At 40.6% G+C, this 21002-nt stretch overlaps 1 protein-coding gene across 5 annotated transcripts in view; it reads right to left on the bottom strand.

Annotated features, from left to right (window-relative positions):
* The window catches only part of FLRT2 (fibronectin leucine rich transmembrane protein 2), a 59886-nt gene that overhangs the window by 38200 nt on the left and 684 nt on the right, over nucleotides 1-21002 (bottom strand). Inside the window, exons 2-3 of one of the 5 annotated variants that reach the window (XM_069018030.1) lie at nucleotides 20304-21002; nucleotides 17377-17647 (exon numbers count right to left, since the gene is read on the bottom strand). The exon at nucleotides 20304-21002 is cut by the window's right edge and continues 223 nt beyond it. The gene's annotated coding sequence lies outside the window, so the exon portion shown is untranslated. Of the gene's footprint in view, nucleotides 1-16541; nucleotides 17115-17139; nucleotides 17219-17376; nucleotides 17984-20303 lie in introns of those variants that run through there. The other 4 variants (XM_069018028.1, XM_069018026.1, XM_069018027.1 and 1 more) reach the window with 4 other exon arrangements.

Below are 21002 nucleotides of genomic sequence, written 5' to 3'. Positions count from 1 at the left end.
GATGCAGTACTGTACCTGAATCATACTCAGAAATTCTATGCATTAGCTTAATTCCAGGTACCCATATAATAACTTTTTCTCTCCCTTTGGGATGTATTCTTGTCTCAGTGCCCATGTTCCTCTAAGACAAGAAGAAAAGGAATACATCCTTTTCCAGGTGGCTTGTAGGACTTTACAGTAGAGTTAAACCTAGCAATCACATCACAAGCTATGTGGCCACTTCTTGGATGGATGCTCTTTTGCATGACAGGGAAAGCATAAAAATATCATAAACATATTAAAAGTTTTAACAACTACTCAGAGAAGTGCTTGATTAACCATAAGAGACATGGAAAGGGTAGTCAGAAGAAGTTACTCCATTCCTTTGAAGTCAGTGGGAATTATTTCTGTTGATTTTGCTGGAGGCCTAACCATCACCTAAGTCACTCCAGGAACTTTAGTCACTTACATTAAAGCAGAGAATCTTAGCTATTTCGGTGTTACTAAGCCACACAAATATCTAAAAAAAGGTTACATCCAAATTAATCAATTACCTGTCACAATGGGCTGGTATTAAATTTCAGAGGTTTATGCAGCTCAAAGTTGTGTTTAGGACACCAAATAAGTAATTCTGAATCACCTGAGATACGTTGTTCCACCAAATCAAAAAGTTTTATTTGAAATTTATTTACATATTTCTAAAAGTCTCAGCCAATTCTGAACATAGTATGGGAAAGAAAACTTATGACTGTGTTAAATTTAGGAGGAACGGATTCTTCATTAATATTTTACGTTCTCTTTAATTTTTGTTACTCTGGAAAGGTAATCAGATCAGATCACCTAGTTGACTGTTCATTTTTCTGTTAAAGTCCTGAACCAGCATAACTAATCTTAGAAAATTACATCAGTACAGACCAGCTGAGGAGCAGAGCTGCATGTTCAGATCACAGAGTATATATTCTATACACTGAATATCGAATCGGTAACTGGGTGCAACATTTCTGCCCACTGAAGCTCACCCAGTATGATATTGCAGTGTTTTGTCTTCAGGAAACACTTGAGAACAAAAATTTCACATATATGAGAAATTGCTAGGATAAACTGCATATTACAAAAATTATTCCAACATTCTTTATTAGGGAAATTAGTTTAGGAAGTTTTAGCACAGAGACAAGTTGTGCAAACCAAGATGTTAGAGACATGCATAAAAGCTTTCCCTTGAAATAAATCCTAATTCCTCCCATGTCTCCAGAAGGAAACTGGTTTTGACAGACTGTATTTTGTCCCTGTTTCATTTAAATATTCATATCAACATTTACCAAGGGAGATTGGTCTTTTAATTTTCATTGCATGCCAGACAACCTGCTGCCTATTCTCATTACTTTTTTTACTTTTTGCTGTTGTTTTGTGGATTTTGCAGGCAATATTGCTACAATTTAATTTTTTTTTTTAAAAAGTCACCATGAGAAGACTTGATCTCCAGAAAGAGCTTTTACTTCAAACTGTAACAGGTTTATATTTTAGGCCATATTACTTTTTGAAATTAAATTTTTCTCACTCAGAAACACAAAAATATAAAAGTGGTTCTTCTTGGTCCTTCCAATGGAGATAATTGAAAGAAACTTCCACTGAAAGAAATATATTTAAGTATATTGGAGACCTTGCAAAATGGTTATCATGTTCAAAAGCTATTGACTTTGACTGGAATTGAAAGTATGCAGAATTCTGAAGGAGAGTGGAAAGGAGACTGCTTCACAAATGTATTTTTGATCAAACTGGAACTAGAAGGAGCCAATGTCACGTGTAGCATGACATAGAGGCCTGTACTTAACAGGAATAATATCTTAGTCATTTTTGGGAGAGAGTGGGAAGGTAGGGGAGAAAGCTAAAAAACTTCAATTGTTTTAGTATGAAATGAGTGCACTACAGCTGCATGATTCTTAAGCTTTGGGGGGAAATAAAGCAATCATATATACTGTTGAGTAAATAGTGTTTTTAAGTAAGTAATTTTTAATCAAGTCATGTGGAGTCAATTGTCCCAGGAGCAATACTCGTTATGCACTGAAATACTAGTGAGAAAGTATTCCTGACTTACATGGCTACACTGGAGAGCAAAGCTGCTAGAAGTCAGCCATTGCTGCCTGGAGATATCTGTAAAAACTGATATATACATAGGTTGCAGTCATGGTCTCTATGGTACCGTGTTCTTCAGATATTTGCTGTACTTTATGGAGAGCATTACAGTGTCCTTCCCCTATTTGTTCCAAATTCAATTCTTTATACAGAAAATCCAGGTATTTTGAAGCTGCAGCTTCATTAGGAGTAATCTGATTATAGAAGCATTTTTAAAGCTTGTACTTGGGCTGGAAGCAGACAATTGTTTTGCTGAGCTTATTTTTATTATTCTCCCAAGCCGCACACATTTATGTAGCAAACTGGCAATATATACTAAGCACATGTATGACTTTCTCTACAGGATGGCATGCTAATCCTCAAAATAAAGCAAGTAGCTCTGTTCAAACAGTGTGAAAATGTTGCTGTTTGTGGAATGCCTTTTTTTTTTTTAAGTTTATATTAAAAAGTAGAGGATTCTTTAACGTTTCCCTATTACTTAGTATTTTTAATAAAAATCTAACACACTTTTAAAAACAAATTTTTTAAAACATACCCTTTGGACTAAATATAGTGCTTTTGATTCTGTTTTCAAAAATGTTGTGGATTTTTGCAATTGCTTTTTAAACTACTATGGATATAGGCAGCATGCACAAAAAGGCAGATCACTCTAGTTTCCCAATTGATTTGTCAATGTACTGATATCTACACATAGACTCATAAACAACCAGCACTCTCTACTTTACTTCAGTCATTTCACAAAGGTCTGTACACACACTGAGTTTCTGACTATTTACAGCCCTAAATATGTTTTGCCGTGACACTGTCAATTGGTCTGATATAAGGATGCTCATCTGCTTTCTGCTTTATCCTATAGTGACGATTTGAAACAAGAAGTAAGTCTCTTCATTCTCATTTATGTAGATGTAAAGTAATTCCAGATTTTAGAAGAATAAACCTATATTTATACAGGAGAAAAATCTCTGCTGAAAGTATGACCAGTCACATTTTAATTTTTGCTATTTCAGGTTTTACAATTCCTTTTCCCTTACTGATAATGATACATCATGAGAAGACAAACACTGGAAAATTATCAGAAATATTCCCCTCTATTTAAGACCAGTAATATGAGACATGGTATTACTTATTTCACATTATTTTATATGCAACATTGCAATGCATATAAGGGAAAGGTTCCCCAAATGACTGTCAGCAATTATAGAACACAGATACTTATTTAAAATAAGGAGAATCTTCCTCTTGTAAATTGCCTGAAAAGCAAGAAATACACTGGGATCATGAATTCAGCTTGTGTAATTACCTGGGAGAAAGGAAGAAGAGATTTGTTTCTTGTCATATCGGTTCTAATCTCATTTTCCCAGAGCCTAAAACGACAGCTTTGTACTGATGTCTATTAGCAAACCTGTGGGCTCCTTCCCCTCTGATAGGAGATGTTAAAATAGATGGAATCATAGTACCATGAAAATACAACCCTTTAATCTTGGTAGGAAGACCTAGGTTTCAGCACGTCTAAGGCTTTAAGCATTAGAGGTTACAATAGAAGGGCAAAGTGAGGGAGAGGGAGAGAGCGAGAGAGCAAGGGTGAGAGAGGGATGCTGGATATAACATTTCTAGAAGAAAAATCCATTGGGAGTAACTTTTGCAACGCTGTTATTTGCAGTTGGAATACGCAGCACAATTGGTGTCATTTTGCTAATTACTTATCTAGATTGTGCACACGTATCAAGTCAGTGGAGTTATAAACATGATCGATGCACCCATAAGTAATTGTGTGCATAAACCACTGCCCTCAATTTCATGATCAGAAGGGAATGTAAAGATTTTCAGTTCTGACTGACCAAGTCTCATGTTGAGTTAATAATTCTCTGCGTGATATAAAGACATGTGATACTATTGAACATTGCAGAACATTTTTGTAAAGGCGGCCTTGACTAGAGTTTTACGTATTGGCTTTAGGTTAATACAGTGATGAGCAGAATAAGATCACATAGAACAGAACGCAGTGTGGCTCATTATTATTCACTTTTGTTTATATCTAGTTGCAAAACATTGTACTAGTTTCTATAAAGGAAACAATGACTAATGAAAGGACACATTTATTCTTAGACATTAACAGCTTCTGAGGTACTACTGAATTTTTTACTGGAAAAAGGTCACTAAATCCTGAATGAAAAACATCACTGGTTACCAGCTAGCAAAGTCTTATTGTAAATTCTGGAGATAAATATTCACTGCAACACAGCAATACTGAATTTTCTCTAGTAACATTACAGCAATTGTCTCATGCTGTTCATATCTTTCTTAGACAGCACCACCAGAATATGCCCAATTAAAAGCATAACTGAAACTTAAAAATGTCAAATTGATAGAGGCCTCTCATTGTTCTCCCTACTCCTGCAACAGAGAGTTCCTGCAGCAGGAGAAATTATTTAATTTGTTAAAACTGATAATTTTGAAATTTACTGCACGTGGCAAAAGTCCACAGTTGCATTGATAAAGCCATTATGTCTGTAGTCCTCTAGCAGAAGGAGATGAGGGTTAGGCCAGTAAATTTTTTAGAGCTATATTAAATGCCCACAATGGTCACATGCCTGTGAAAATCAAGCTTCATTAGTTATAGCAGTGGTGGAATGCGTGAAAAATGTCATGGAAAACATGTCAGTCGCAATGGGCATAGCAATTGCTGTGAGACAGAACTGCAGTATGAAATAGATGCCTCAATAAATTACTTCACAGATGATTCTGAAACTCCAAACTCTGTGGCAAATAACTAGAGCAGTGCTGTAAACCTGACCTTAGGCAATTGCACGCCCAAGCATTTCCAGTTAAATCAAGAAAAAAAATATTTACTTTGTCTGAGAGATTTGAAGAGCAGGGTCCTCTGTTGATTCTGAGGCAGCCAGGGCACAAACAGCATTGTCAGCTCCCAGACTGCAATCCTTTCCCCTTATTGCTAAAGAAGGAAGGGTGGCCTACAGTCATGACTCTAACAAGGAGTTTAACAGAGAAGTTTTCTGTTTTATGGTGTGGATATTCAGCTGCTTTAAACTGGTCTAGCCATGATTTAAGCAAGTGCTACACATCTAATATCAAGAAGCTTTCTGAATCTACTGGTGCATCAGAATTCTTTGATCAAATGATGTTCTTAACACTTCCTTCTATCTTATGTTTACTTTCCCTCTATTTATGTCAGGAAAAATAGTGCAGAGTTTGTTTCTGATAATGTGCTTTTTACAAGGACTTGTACAGTGTGACTGAGGCTCAAGTCTGCTTTGTGAGAACAGAGGAAGAAGAGCATGTGGAGGTGAAAGAACAGTTTATCTTCCTTACCTAACAAATCTTTTCACTTCTGACAGGGACCAGAAAAATAAGGCTCTGTTAATAGTGGTGGGTCTACCTGAGTCCACCTTTTATTTCATATAGATCACCAAAGATTATGTCTGGATTTCAGATAGTAAGAAAAAGATTTTGTATTCAGCAAGAGAAACTCTGTGTCATTTTCTCCCCTCATAAGCTTTTAAAATATTGCACTTTTTTTGTTACTTGTTTTACACTGTCAGGAAAGACAAATCAGAAGCCATAACATTGTTTCTATTGTCAGGAATGACATGTTGACTAGTTTCTTACCCTGGTAAGCGTATTTTAATTTCTACTTGTACTTGATTTGTCTGAACTTTTTAATAAAATATTTGCTAATCTAACAAAATTTGAGTTTTCTCCAATTTCCTAAAATCAATTTTAAAAAACATGTTTGGCTGAATTTTAGTGCTCATGAAAAGGGAAGGCAGATACCACCAAACGAATCATCACACACAAGTTCCCCAGCACAGTTCTGCCAAAGCAGTTCAGTCCCACACCTGTCCTGGAACTATTCACAGAGCTAATCTATGCAGTAGTTATTCCCGTGTGGGCAACTATCCATGAGAGGCTTGACTGAGACCAGCCAAATTCATCTGCCTTGTGTTTTATTACTCACAGGAAGCTTGATCTGAAAGAATGAAGGGCTAACATGTTAACTCATACAGTGCCATTTTTCCACTGAGCTTTTTCTTCTCTTTTACAGTTACAGTAACTGAATTCTAGTCAGATTCTTTACTGGACTTTCTGCAAGATTAGAAGTAAGCAAATAACTAGAATTACATGTTGTTCCAAATATTATTGCTGCCACAACACTCATGGAGAAGGCTGATACTGTAAAAAAATTGCACACCCTCACTAAAAAAGCAAGGACATATATCTTTAGTGTAGCCTTCACCATGAATTATCTCCTTCCTTCATATTAAGGGCTCAGACTTGGTGCTGATGCTGATTGTGGGCATTTGGTGTGCCTGGGGGAAAAGAAATGCCAACCCTGCCATATGTACGTGTGCAGGGAGTTTCTGCAGCCATTGCTGGTTTAGTCCTCAGTCTGTACCACTTCCTGTCCCGGGACTGCAAAATCCAGTGCTGAATTCTGCCCTGCCTTCAGCCACAAGAGGCACACCATAGTATAGAGTTTGATCAATGTTTGACCTAGCCAGTGATTTGATGAACAAGACAGCATGAATGCACTGATGATGCAGAAAAACTTCACAATTCTGAATGTTATAGTGTACAATGAATATTTCTTTCATCAGGTTTCTTGTAAGCAACAGTAATAAAGACCCACTTTGGTGTCATTTGCTCCCATGGCACTGTTCCCATTGCTCCCCTAATTAATTCTTCTTTTGTCACATAAGGGATCTCTAATCTCTTTCAGATGAGAAGTCTAACAAAAAAAGCCACCAGGATCTATATTATATACTTTAAATAACAAATATTATTAATTATTCCCCTTTGATTTATCCATGTAAAGCAGGTTTTCTGTGTATAAACCCATTCCTGAGAGGAAAATTTAAGACTAGTTTCTCACTAATTGCTTTTTCCATCCCATCTTTTCTCTGTTTTTTCTTATGGTTAGAATGCACAGTTTCTAAAGACAGAAAGATGAGAACCTAGAATAATATTAATAGCGAATAGACTAAAGAGCACCAGACTTACAAAACCAAAAAGGATTCTGTTCCAGAGGTAACACACTCTGAGCTAACATTAACTGTGTGATAATTCAAATGTGCTATGCCCACCACAGAAACAATTAGGAGAATGCAACGAACCTTTTCCCCTCTCCTAGAAGGTGTACTGTCCTACCTCTCCCTCTCATGGCAGTCATTTTCTTCTCAGATAAATAACAGCTTATGTGGTTAAAACTGTGATGACTAGGAAAATCTGATTTTCTGTTGCACATAAACTTGTTTATCTCTGGACTTCATTTGGTCTGGACAATTTTGATTACTCACGTCCATCCTGTTTTTCAGTTATTTTCTAATCACTTTCCCTCTCCTGCTTTTATCTTCCCTTGGCACAATACTGCAACACTTAACTTTCAAAAATGATATCAGAAATATTTAAATGAAAATAAAAGCGTATGTGAGCATTATTATTTCGGTTTCAATAATATCTTTAGGATACTTGTCCTCCATGCACCTGACATGACAGACATAAGAGGATGCACTCCAGCTTAAAAGAAAGATCCTTCTTAGCTGAAGAGCTAACTAAAAATTCTGATTCAGCCTATGGTGCCACATGTATTTAAAAAATAGAGACAGTGAGAGAGAGAAATAGGAGAATGGTATGCTGCTACCAGAATACAAACATATGTCAATAAAAGTACTCCAGACAGCGGGAAGGCAAATTTCATAGCAAGGCTCCAGGTCTCTTTTTATTTCCTATTGTATTAAGGAGGAGATAATCTTTTAGCATTGCACTGAAAGAGTTAAAAGAATGCCTTTCAACAAGCATTGGCTATCAATCAACACAAGACAATATACAGGGCTATATTTAAATACCCCTTCCCAAGACTGCCAAATATTTCTTCACAAGACTTAAGCAGCCTGTGAACTGACACTGATGTTATCTGAAATTTAAAGGTGTTTATTCTCCTGGTGCTCAAAAAGGATCATCTTTCTGCAGCTGGTTGGCTGTACTAGAGGATGCCTTCTCTGGGTCAGCACATGCATAACCAGACAATCATTTGGCAGCTTGTAAAATATGATTGCATATGAGATATTGATGGCCTAACGGAAGTTCTGAATATCAGAGATTTATAATTAGAATACCTATGCATTTGATTCAATAGAGTTTCCATCAATGTCACAGACATGAGTGGTTATGAATTTCAGAGTCATCTCTGCTCATATGGACTGATTTATGTACTTTCAACTTTGGACAAATGAAGGGTGAAGAGTTAAAACTCTTCTACCTAGAGATCTCTTTATCCTTTGAAGGGCTCTGAAATTTATAATTGCCTCTCCTGGTGCTCAGGATCAAGCTCCACAGTTGGTAACTCATGACCTATTTATGATCATGCCATCCATCCACTTTCAGTTATTCTGTCCTCTTATCTGTAAATTCACAGTCGCACCATGTAGGGTGTGTGGATCTGCTGATAAGACATTTTTACAGGAAAGAGAATCTGGGCAGATCAACAATTCTGTTGCCAGAGCTGCTGGCAGCAACTCTAACATCTCATTTATTCCAGATTTATAAAGATCCGCTGTACTGATCTGAGAATAGAGCTGTGTGTTTGACTTCAGTGATAATAGACTAACCTGTATTTGGTACTAGATATAAAGTTAAATAGATACTGAGAAGATTATCCAGTGTGGGACAGAAAACAAACTTCTTGTTAGCATTGAGATACCCACAGCTCCTGGACTGTGGGCTTGGGTGTCCTTTGGTTTCGCTTTTGGGTTTTTTAGTGGGTTTTGGTCCTTTTTACATCTTTATTTCATTTTCAAAGACTGCATTTTACTGGAATTATACACAACTAAAAACTAAGGTTCTAGTGTATCACACAAGATGGGATACAGAACCCGGTATCCAGAATTTAAAATGAAATCAAATTTCATCAACCCTTCTTAAGAATGTATTGAATGGAGTACTACTTGTGAAAACTGTTCTCTGTTAACTGTGGGGGGAAAGAATTACAGTAGAAAACCAAACAAACTAGAAAAACTCATGTACAGTTTCCATTTCAAAGTTCAGCAGTATCACTGTTTGCCCCACTAACTAGTTAAATCATAAAAAAGGAAGATGCTAACTAAGCTTCAGAGGGAAATAGATTTTGTTAAAAGCTCTTTTACTGCTTTAATTCTCTTGGAAATCTCTTTTTTTTGGTGGTTTTTTTCTACATTTTGTTTGTGTGTGTGTCCCCACATGTACACATGTACATTTTTAACATTTTAAATATATAATACCATATGAATAAATAAGAGATTTTAAAAAAGAGATTTTTATAGGGCTCAACATGGATAAAGGAACTACAGTAACCTTACTGTCAGATGTTCTGCCACAGATGCTTAGGCATCTCTGAGCAATTACAAAGGACTTGGCTCTGTCTGTGGCATTCAAAGTGCACATTCTTAAAAGAATGAGAGGTGTCCATTATGCTTTTATCTTTCAAGTATTTTCAAAGCTGCAGTGGTAGACACTTCTCTCCATGAGTAAAGACTGTAATTCCGCTGCACAACTGCTAAACAATAAGGTTTCGAAATTAGTTTTGTGAAACAGTGAAAGTAATTTCTCAAATAATAGAAAAAACTACTTCTAATGGCAAAATGCATTTTACAATTTACTGTTGAACTGTTCAAGTAGCAGCTCTTCACTGAGCAGCATGGCACAGGGCCAGAATGAGCTATTTCAAACATCACTGTTAGGCATACACCAATTTGATACACAGGATTTAGCAAAACAGAATGAGAATGACTCTGCCTGTATGTGATCATGTTCTGTTAAATTTTAGCAGTATCTAACTGTACTCATCTTCAACCTGAGGAAATGTGTTCTTAGACAACTAAATTTGTTTTAAAAGAGGAGAAATTTATCAGGCTGGATAACAGCACTTTTTATTTGCTTAATTTACTTATATTGTTTTGGAAATTAATTTTCAATGGGCAGTTCAAAGCATAAAATGATGAAATATTGAAAAAGTTTAAATCAAGAAAGAAAATGTTATGAGCATACTAGAGACAGAAGTGTGAGCTGTTGGTTAGACTTGCTTGTTTTTTCTGCCTCCACTTTCTCTTCTTCAAAGAATAATGTGGGGGCTAACAGTAATGGATCTACACAACATGATGAAATATGCATATAGAACAGCAACATATTTAATTGGAGTCCTACAACCACCTGATCTAAGACAACAGCAATTCAGGTATCAAAGTGTTTTGGTTTTGGTTTTTTTTTTCCATAACAAATGAAAAAACTTTACAGCAAGTTATCAACTGATATGGCTCAAGAAATAATGTGTAGTCTTGGAGCATTTGTGACTAACTCCAAAGCTAAGTGGTTAAAGATAAGAATAAGGTTAAACCTGGATGAGCCAATGAGATGGCCTGCAAAACCAGACAAGCAAGACTACTAAATAGGGTACATTTAGTTGATGCAAATCTCTCAATGACACAAGAAGCACCACCTCGGAAAAACTTCCTAGATCACAAATGAAATTATAAGGTACTGCTAACAAATACCTCATTTAGAGACACCTGACATGGTTTCAGTTAGCATTTAAGGCATGAAACAGGCTCAGTAAAACCCCTTCACTTACCAAAATCACAGTTCATTAAATGATATGTGCACACCATGCCTTGTCTACAGATAGTTTTTACAGAAGTATACCTAAGTACACTGTAGCTGTGACAAACACCTGTACTGCTACAATCCTAATAAAGACACAATTCTAGTGACTCTAATTACTTTTACCTACATAGCTTGTTTTCCTGTACATACACGAAGAAACTACTAATAAAAGCATATATACATTAGTATAACCAGAGACAAGCTGTTGGGGTTGTATCATCCTCAATTACAGCTAAATTACATCACTTTGGGGTATTTAAATCATTACTCACATGAGTAATACCTAATCATGAGAAGAGTGTCTGTGAAATTAACTTGCCAGTGAAAGAGAGAAGGATTGAGTCTGGAATCAAGTACATTAATTTAAAATGCAGTTCTTCAGCTGTGAAGCTGTATTTCATAAGCACAGGTAAGTTTGCTGCAGACTCTTTCCATTGACCTCAGGAGCAATACATCTTGGGAGCACCTCAGCTTTTTTACCCAGTATAGAAACTTCCAACACACTGGCGGAAAAGTATGAGTTTTTCTTATTGTTTAATTTGATTTGCAGTTCACCAACAGAATTAATTTTGAATTAATATTAATTATATATGCTTTGAAAAGTTTGAGGGAGACCTCTATGATTAGACAAAGTCACAGTCACCTATATATGTAACACATACAAAAACTGTATATATATATGCACGTACATATAGATATAACCTACATTTCTTTTTCAATACTGCATATTAATTATCTTGTTCTCAGTATGATACCGGTATAAAATAATATTTTTTTACATTAGTTTCCAATGACATTGTAAATGTCATCTTTTTTTCTGTAGGAAAAATATAGAGGAAATCTTAAGAGAAAGAAATATTTGCACTCTGAAACTTCTGGTCTGCAGTTGATGATTCTGTGACTGCAGTTTGACCGTGTTTTGATCCTCTGCAACCTGTGTGAAGATTGAAGACTGTGCATGAACATCACTAAAGCCCTCCAGCAGTCCTAGGACATGATGCTGGAGCACTGTGTCCCCTCCCCACACAGACAAACCTTTTGAAAATGATGTCTCTTGGCTAATTCTTACGGAACAGCTTGGCCAGGTATGAGCTGCTAGTGCAGCTCTGTGGTGTAGGACTGCAAGTACTGTCAGAAAAAGCTCTGCTCTTTGGTTTAATTTGACCTGTTGGTTTTGAGAAGCAATGACAAAATCAGCCAGTGAGAACTGGGAGTAACAGTGCAGTGCACTGATTTCTGTTCTCAGGAGCTGCTGATGAGGCTTTTCATTCAGAGCTCTCACCTTCCCTGCTCTCAAGAGGTCATGCAGCACTTTCATATAGTTTACAGTATTTACTACAAGAGAAGAGTGTAGCATCAACCTGCCTGGGCCTTTCTGAACACAGATGTACAAGACAACGAATGTCTAATAAATCAGATATGGAATATCAAAATCTTTTGCTTGTAATGCTCCCACAAGATCTCAGACATTAAAAAATCTTTACAATTTTGTCTGAAGAGAGTTTTTGGAATAGCTTTAGATTAATTTAGTCATCTAGAATGTTTTCATGAAGGAACTAGCTTGATATTTATATGATATTTTTAAGATAATTAGATTACCAATGACAACTTGGACACAATAAAGAACTTTGACCAAAGAGCATAATTTCTGTCACTTCATCCAAACATTTTCACTGTGATATATTCAAAAATAAATGATGATAAAAGGAAGTAAATACTGAATTCTGTGGCCCAAGGTATGCCTCTGCCTGGGCCAGGATTTGCAAAAACACACTGCATCACAGTAACCTACAGATTATTGCCTGAACTACCTTTCAAAATTTTTTTCTTCAAAATGTTTTGACTGCAGTCTTTAATCCACAACTGTTGCATAAAACTACAATGATAATTTATATTGTGAATAGTTTTCTGGTGTTTAAAAGTTATGATGTTGCCTGTTGACTTGAAGACCAGACCAGAATATTATCTGTGACATCTAACATTCTTCTTAGTAAGGGGCAGATCCTATAAAATACTGACCAGGGCCTGTTATAAGCAAGTCACCTCACACCTGGGCCTGAAGTAAAGCCATCACTCTGCAGGACCAAATCTGGCAATGATCTGATCCTGTATATCAAAATAAGTTTTTATGTGAATGGACTTAAGCAGTTTCAAAGACAGTACCTTTGAATGATAAACAATTTTCTGAGACATATGGCTTTGTAAATACATCCTTGCATTAAAATAGGCTAGAAAAAGCTTATGGAAAAAAACCCCAAACTAAATAAAGCAGTCATAGCTTGAAGTAAAATATACAGGAGACTGTTTCTAGAGTTGAAACACAAGATTTCTTTTAAAAAGGGAAACTTTACAGACCTTGTTATGCATCATTAAGTTTTCAGGAATGCTGAATAGGGCATGATAGATTTGTTTTAAGTTGTTGCTAGTATTTAATTTTGATAGAGTTCAAAGGGGCCATGTCAGAAGAAGGAGTGAAAGACAGAAAAAAAAAACAAATAACTAACCTGTACTCTGGGCAAATCATCATTAAAAAAAAAAAAAAAGAAAGAAAAGGTATAAGGAGATCCCAACACCTTTCACCAGTGGCTGAAAATATCAGATTAAATTGTAATATTCTTAGGGCATATTGTTTGATGTGATTAAAATATAATTTGTTAAACAGAGAAGAGCTTTTATTTCAAACACTTCTTTCCTGAGTATCATCTATGGATTAAGGTTTGGGTTTGTTTAAAATAAATGAATAAAACATGACATCATTTTAATGATGACCTTTTTGTGGTTGTTTTTCTTTAAAATAAGTCAATTACTTGAAAGGTGTGGGTTACACATAGCTGTAGGGAAACTGAAGCTCATATCTTCAGTGTATGTTAAGTTAGCCTTCTTTAAAAAAATAACAACTGCATATTATTCTTTTCTACTGGTTTTTTTTTATAAGTAAAAAAATACAAATAATTGTTTAAAAAAAGAAAAAAAAAAACAATTTTTATGCCTCTGGGGCAAGTTCCAACTCTTTTGGTTTCTTGAGGAAATAAATAACAAGCATTGGCAGAAAGACTCCTAAAAAGACTGCCCAAGGGGGAGGGAAGGAAACACCTAAAAACATCATATTACCAAGTGCTGAGGTAATCAGCTACAGTCTGAGAAATGTCAAACAGTGGTATTCATCTACCCAAAGATTTTGCTGATCAAGTCCTTGACTGCCATTTACAATCACTAACTAAAATATGGCATATAGCTGTGGATATAAACAAGACACAAATTAGTATTGGGAAGCTGGGTTTAATAATCTGCTAAAAGAGTCCATCTGTTTTATAAAGATCCCTTTTCCTTCATCTCTGACATGTATTCCTAATATAGAGAGAACTGGAATTCTATATTTTTTTAATATTTTTTAAACACCCTGCTACTATAAATTCTACTCACAGTATATCTGGTCTGAGTGTTTCTCTCAAGTTTCAACTATGTAAGCACTGAGGGGCAATAAAATTTCCCACAGGTTCAGCCTGCTTTAGAGTAAGTATTATAACATCGGACAAATATAAATGCAATTCCTTTAGTACTGATATTCAATAGCACTGGTGGCTTCTTACTTTTCTGATTTTTGCAAATAGTCATCATATTATCACTGGAATAGCTGAAATTGAAAGCTCTTTCAGAGTTCTGGATTCATGTTTGGAACTGGAGTTCAGTTTTGTTTTCCTGCTTAAAACGCTGGAAAATTGCATTGTTTGCAACGAATATAAAACTGGTAACCTAAAAACTAGGTGATTTGCAGGTACAAAAGACTAAAACAATTAATAGTCTGTGTTTCCAATCCACTATGGTGAAGGGAAAAAACACCATTGACTGCACCCTTCTCACAGATAGAGGTCACTAATGGACTGGATTTGAATCTGCCTAGTGAAAGCCTGAAAGTTACATGAAAGTATCCTAGACAAAAATGAGCTCATTTGGAGATTAAAGAGGTAACAGAACTTATTAAGAAAGAAAGCTCTCACTTTCCTGGAAACAATATTATCTTAACTGTGCCTTCTTTTCTAGTCCTTTAAATAGAAAGTTCAGTACTGGAAAATCCTGATAGTTTTACTTGCTTCAACTCCTTTTTGTTTTCTTCACTTGATAAAACTGCGTCTCTCCTTCTTTGCTGCGGGAAGGGTAGGGAAGCCAGCCCCAGTGACATCCCACATTTTAGATACTGCTATTTTAAGCAGTTGAATGCAAGCACATTCTTGAATCTTGAAGGAAAGCATAACCTATGTAATGCAGATTCCAACTGGGAGGGTGTAGGGTTGCGCAAAGGAGATATGTCTACATCCTAAATCAAACTATCCAGCAGGCCAGGATATAAATGTGACTTGTAACAGTGGCTCAAATTAGATCCAGACTTCCCCAAGCCAAACACAGATAACATCACCTTATACAAAATATAGGGTGTACATGTGTGCAGAGAGACTCTCAAGGACTCTGGGTGCATTCCAGCACCACTGCTTGCCAAAGCCTTGGACTTTGGAAAACACTGATTGTTCTAGTCACAGGTAGTTTTATAGACCCTGTATTTACGCAGTGCTCTGACTTGTTTCACCTACAGTACTCCAGGCCTGCACTCTCTTAGCTGCCTCACTACTGGATCAGGATACAGAACAAGCATTGAAATAGCTTCTTGAAATCTCTCTTCCCATGATTTTCAGAAAAAAGATCAACACTAACATTCTAACATCACTTTTGTCACATAGAAATAGTGACTTTAAAATCACATCAGTTATATCTTTTTAATTATGCAATGTTTGTATCTTTTTCAGTATGCAAAGTTTATGTCTCAGTGATAACCTTGCATATGCTGACTCTTTCAAAAGAAGAAAAGAAAGAAAGGTGGATAGAGGTGTAGGTACAGCACCTTTTAATTGTTTTTAGAAAAAATGCCAGGAGGAACTTTTCTCCTTCCAAAAAAATATATATATCGAAAATCAATTCATCAGTTGCCTCTTAAACTACAAATATATAAAGGTCTTCCTTTGGAGAAAGACCATGTCAGTGAATGAAGCAAGGAAATAAGTCCATGGAAATTTATGGGGGTTTTTGTATGGTTAGTTGAGTTTATTAAACCCAAGCACTGATCAATCTCAACCTCTAAACTGGTTTAATTTCCCTGCAAGCACTGTAAAGTTAGTTACAGTAAATAAACCTCTCTTTAACATACACCCTGACTTTCAGAGAGGGAGAGAGGGGGAGAGGGAGAGGGAAGGAATGAGAGAGGGAGGGAGAGGTCTGACTAGCTTTAGTATCTTTTCCTGCTCCTTGTGCAAGCAACCTCTCCCTTTCTATTTGGCTGAGCTGTGCACTGCAAAAGGCAGCATCTGAAGAAATCTAATCAGTACCTTCCACACACAGTACAGGAATTTACACGGATTTGTGCCTTGGATTTATTAGCTTATTGTAAGCCTTAAAACAGATTTCCTCCATTAAAATTAATTAAAAGCTCCTGTTGACTGCTTGCAACTCTGAAAAGAAGGTGGAGAATCTTATTCTCTTAACTTTTTTGATTGTTTATTTATCTTTTATGGGGTTTTATATCATGTTCAAGAGAGGTCTTTTCAGCTACTTGACTTCCTTTTGCGATCTGCTATTTTTTGTTCACGCGCCATCCCTACGTACCCAGCCCCCCGCAGTATTTGTTCTTATTTTGTCAGATCCCCATCTAAGTCGCCAGGTCTCTGAGCGGCTCCTTTGTATTCCCAAGTCCTGATCCGATTCTCTTAACCTCGCCCCCACCCACTCACCGCCAGCCCCGCTTCGGAGGCTGCTGATGGGGATCTGATGGATCCTCCTGCCGAGTGCAGCTCCCGACTCTCCTCGTAGATTCCTTAACACTTGGCAGCGCCGAACTAAGCCGACTGACTACCTCTTCCAAGCAAGGCTCACCTCTAAAGGTCCCGTTTCTCCGAACCACCTCCCAAATAGAGCTCACACAGGCGCTCTGCCGGTGCCCCTGCCGCAGGGGTAGTCCTCGGCTCTCCCCTCCCCACGGGGTGGGGGCCAGGCTCGGCACCCTCCCGCTCGGCAGTGAAACGCGACCGGGGACCGGCACCTCGCTGCAGCTGCCAGCTCCGAGTCCCGCTCCTGAGCCACACGCTGGTGCAAAATAGCCCGGGGACCCTGCTAGCACTTGCCGCCGGCCATTCATAAATCCATACTTGTGTGTGCCCGGCGCCGCGGACATGGGGCTGTAACGTGGCGAAGGCGGTGTTTCTGACACAGCCTGATCCCGGCTCCTCAACTTTGCCATCTGGGACGAGCCAAAGGGCACCGCGGCTTTAGGTCGCCCGGGGCTAGCATTACCAGAAAGGAAAAGAGTGAGAAATGAAATCCCAACTGTACCTGGCGGCGTCTGGGAATCCCTCGCCGGCACCGATCGTAATCCCCCTCCGCGCCTCTGGCCCCCCACACCAAAACTTTGCCGCCGCCGCTCCTCGGTGGTGGCCGCCGCCGCCCTCCGCCCGGCGCCGCTCCCGGCCGGCCCCGCGGGCCCGTTCCCCGCCGGCCGCCGCCGCTCCGAGCGACCCCCGCGCCTCCCGCGCCTTCCTCCGCCCTTACGAGGCGGCGGCATCGTCCTACCCCCTGCTCCGCCGCCTCCTCCTCCGGCGCGCAGCCCGCGGCTCTGGCATTCCCAACGCACTTTCTCTTCTCGATTCGCTCTCTCTTTCCCCCGCCGATCCTCCTTCTCCGGTGGAAAAAATAAACGAGAGGGGACCGCGGCTACGCGGGGTCTTGGGGTTTCTCTCTTTGAGATTGTTTTGTTGTTGTTGTTGTTGGGGTTTTTTGTCTCTTTCCTTTGGAAATGATGAAAGGATCACATGAGGAGCAGGCACGGCGACCCAGGACCCTCCTAAGTCGGAGAAGGCATCGGACACATGTATGTGAGTATGTGCGAGTGTGCGTATCTGGCTCTCTCTAAGTCCTGCGCCTGCCTCCAGCCGGGATTGCAGGCTGATCTTAGCAGTAATGATGCCTCACATCTCACTATTCTCTGCTAATGTAAGTCGTGCCTTTTTTTTCCTCCCTGCCTGACACCCCAGGGAGATGTTTACAGTAATGAATTCAGTTGATAGCCATCTCTCTCTCTCTCCTGGAGTCCCTCCCACATTTCTAGTTTAAAGAATGCTTGGAAGGCAGGGCTGCAACCTAAAGCTTTCCAAGAGGCAAAGTCAGGCTAGATTTTCTCTTTTTCTTATTTCTTTATTTCCCTCCCCGTCCCCCCCGCCCCCCCCTCCCCGACCGCTTTTAACCCCTAGGTTGCTGAGGACAATTTAGCGAGCTTCATCCGTTTGGACTCGCCCTCTCCCCCGCTTTCAGCAATGGGAACCCGGCGGGCGGCGCTGCCTGGGGGGATGTACGGGCTGCGCAGCCCCGCTCCCCACCCTGCCTCACCGCCGAGCCCGCCGGGCCGGCGCTGCGGGAGAGGGGGCTGCGGGTATCGCCACCCTTCGCGGCAGGACTGCCCCGGCACCGCTGCTCCGGGGACTCTCGGAGTGTGTCGGAGCGTATCGGAAGGGAAGCCGGGAAGTGAGCTGAAAAACTCCCCGAGCTGCTGTTCTGGGAGATGCCCTCTCTAGCAATAATTACAGCCGTGCTCTCCACCAACATGGCGATATTTCATGTGCAGCCGCCGCCAAGCCCGCCTCCCCCACCCCCTTATTTTCCTTTCCGTCCTCTTTTGCTAACTTTTAGATAGGTAGTACCAGTATACAACAAATATAACACAGAATAAAAGAATCTCCAACCCTCAGGGAAGAGACGGACCTCCTCTAGTATTATGTCTGATTTTCATCATCAGTCATAAAGACTTAAAAACCGCTGGAGAAACCGCCTTTTGCCCTAAAGCGGTAACAACACCCACTCCTCCCACCTCCCTATTTCTCCTGTGCACATTCAGTGCGTGTGTATACGAGATTGTGTGTGTGTGTGTGTGTGTGTAGTGTGTATGCCGGGCTGTCTGAGCTTGTTTTGGAGTAACCCTTCCCCCGCCGTCCAGCTCCCTAGTAGGCTACCGCCTTGTCCTGGCAAGTCCACTTAGAGACAAGGCTATTTAATACCGAGAAGCACTTAAGCGATAGGATACAGCCGTCAAGGTAGGACGTGGGGTGTGCGAAGAGAATTTGCCTCAAACTCCTCCATTAGTAAAGAAAAAGCACGGCTTTTGCTGCAAGCTACTTTAAGAAATGGGCTGGGGAGGGATGGAGGAGAGGGAGCTGATCAATGCCATGTGTCGAGGAAACAGAAAAGGGAACCGAAATGCCTCGGGGTTGGCTTCCCCCTCACCCCTGGCTGCTCAGTGGCTTCTATTTGCTCGGCCGTACCTCCAAAGCTGAATCACTCGCCATTAGCTCGGCGCCTCCTTCGCCCTTCGCTTGGGGGGGCTAAACTACTCACGACTTCAAAGGCTCGATAAAGCCGTACCGAGGAGCCCCGGCGAGCGTCAGCCCAGCGCGGCGTGCTCGGCGCAGCTCCTGCCCCAGCACTCGCCCTGCCCTCCACGGGGGCTTCGGAGAGTCCCCGCTTATGGACAGCCCGGAGCCGAGCCCAGCCGCGCCGCCTGCTCGCTCGGAGAAGGACTTGTGCCTTCACCTACGAGGAGTGATGGGGGTGGGGAGCGAGCACGGAAGGGGGAGAGCAGGTAGCCCGGCATTTCTCACGGGACTCAGCAAGAGGAAGGGAGTTAAGGGCGGGAGCCCACTCCTCTCCCTGCTCTACGCCCCCAGGATGGAGGGGAGGCAGCCCGGGGCCCTCCACAGGTCCCAGCCGGCCGGGAAGAAGAGGGTGTGACACGGGTCAGTCCCGCGGTCGGAGCCTTCATCCCAGCCTCGGAGCAGGGGCTGCTCTGTAGTTAGTCTGCTCGCAGCTGCCAGCTGGCCCCGAGGGATGAAAGGATCAGGAGCCCCGTAGAGTACAAAGGCTAATGAACAACCTTTTCAAAGGCCGTTCTAGGTATTTTTTGACTTTTTAAGATAGATCTTTCTTTCTTTCTTTCTTTCTTTCTTTCTTTCTTTCTTTCTTTCTTTCTTTCTTTCTTTCATTCATTTTATTTTATTTTCAAGCCTCCGCATACTTTTCAGAGCTCTTATTTGAGAATGATTTATATCTCCTTCATGAAGCTGATGGAGAACCAGTGCATTTTCTGGCGAAAAAAAACCCCAAACCTTTTTCTCATATTAAGTCCACCTGTCCCTCTGTTTTCCACGTCCCCGATACTAGCAACTTGTCGTCAGCACAGAAGGCAGAGCTGGCCATTGTCGATCACAGGTGTTTCTGCCCCCTGTGCCCCCAATCACGGAGGAAAGTGGGAATGTTGAAAACTTCTGCAAGGCTGCAGGCAGTTGCCCTGCTCCACAGTCTCAGGGGGACTAGGCGGAATTATTCCTGTTCCTCTCCCTGTCCCCGAACCCTCAACCAGCTCATACTTCAAATCAGTGAATGATACTCAGTACACGTTTTGGTCAAATCAAGATCATTTCAATGCAGAAAGTGACTTAATCAGGCGTTACCTGCTCCTGCGGAAGTGGGTTCCTTCTCGGTAGGTCACCCAAAGCCCACCGGGTCCGGCAGGTAGAAAGGGGAGAAAGTGGCAGAACAGCTGGGCTCCGGCATGATACTGTTTTAAGGATCACCACCGAGGTCTCTGTTTTCCATAGCTGCCAACGGTCACCAACAGCCAAGGTTTCGCTCAAGGAAAGGGGGAAAGAAATTATCTTTCCAAATTGCTCTCCAGTCGGTCATTTGACCCTGACACCCACCGATGACACTGAAGAACACCCCGTTGAAGCGGCTAAATGCCTCGTAATTTCCTGTCTTCTCTTCCCCCGGGCGGCCCCGGCGCACCGCCGCCGAGCGATCTTATCGCCGAGCGATCATTATTCACCGGTGACATCCAGAGATGCAGCGCTCCTAAGTGAGGGTGACAGATTTCAAACGCGGGGCTGCAGCGTATCCAGCCTCAGACATATTCTTCCTCAAACTTTGCCTAGCAAGCAAGTCAGCGGCTTAACCCTTTGCAGCTCCTTCTCTCGCCCGGAGACCGAGACCCCAGCAGTGGGGAGTGCTGGTTTGGGGGGAATGCAGGACAACGCGGCTACTTGGCTGGGGATTCTTTATTACGTGCCATTTTCTATTCTTGGTTATTTTCACTTGAAACAGATGAGAACCGCCAACTCTGGGGAGCAGATGGAGGGCTGAATACTTTTCTG

The sequence above is a fragment of the Aphelocoma coerulescens genome, chromosome 5 (genome assembly GCF_041296385.1).
Source record: "Aphelocoma coerulescens isolate FSJ_1873_10779 chromosome 5, UR_Acoe_1.0, whole genome shotgun sequence".
Taxonomy (NCBI): Eukaryota; Metazoa; Chordata; class Aves; order Passeriformes; family Corvidae; genus Aphelocoma; species Aphelocoma coerulescens.
Note: the sequence above shows the minus strand (reverse complement) of the source record. Positions and strands in the feature narration are given on the sequence as shown.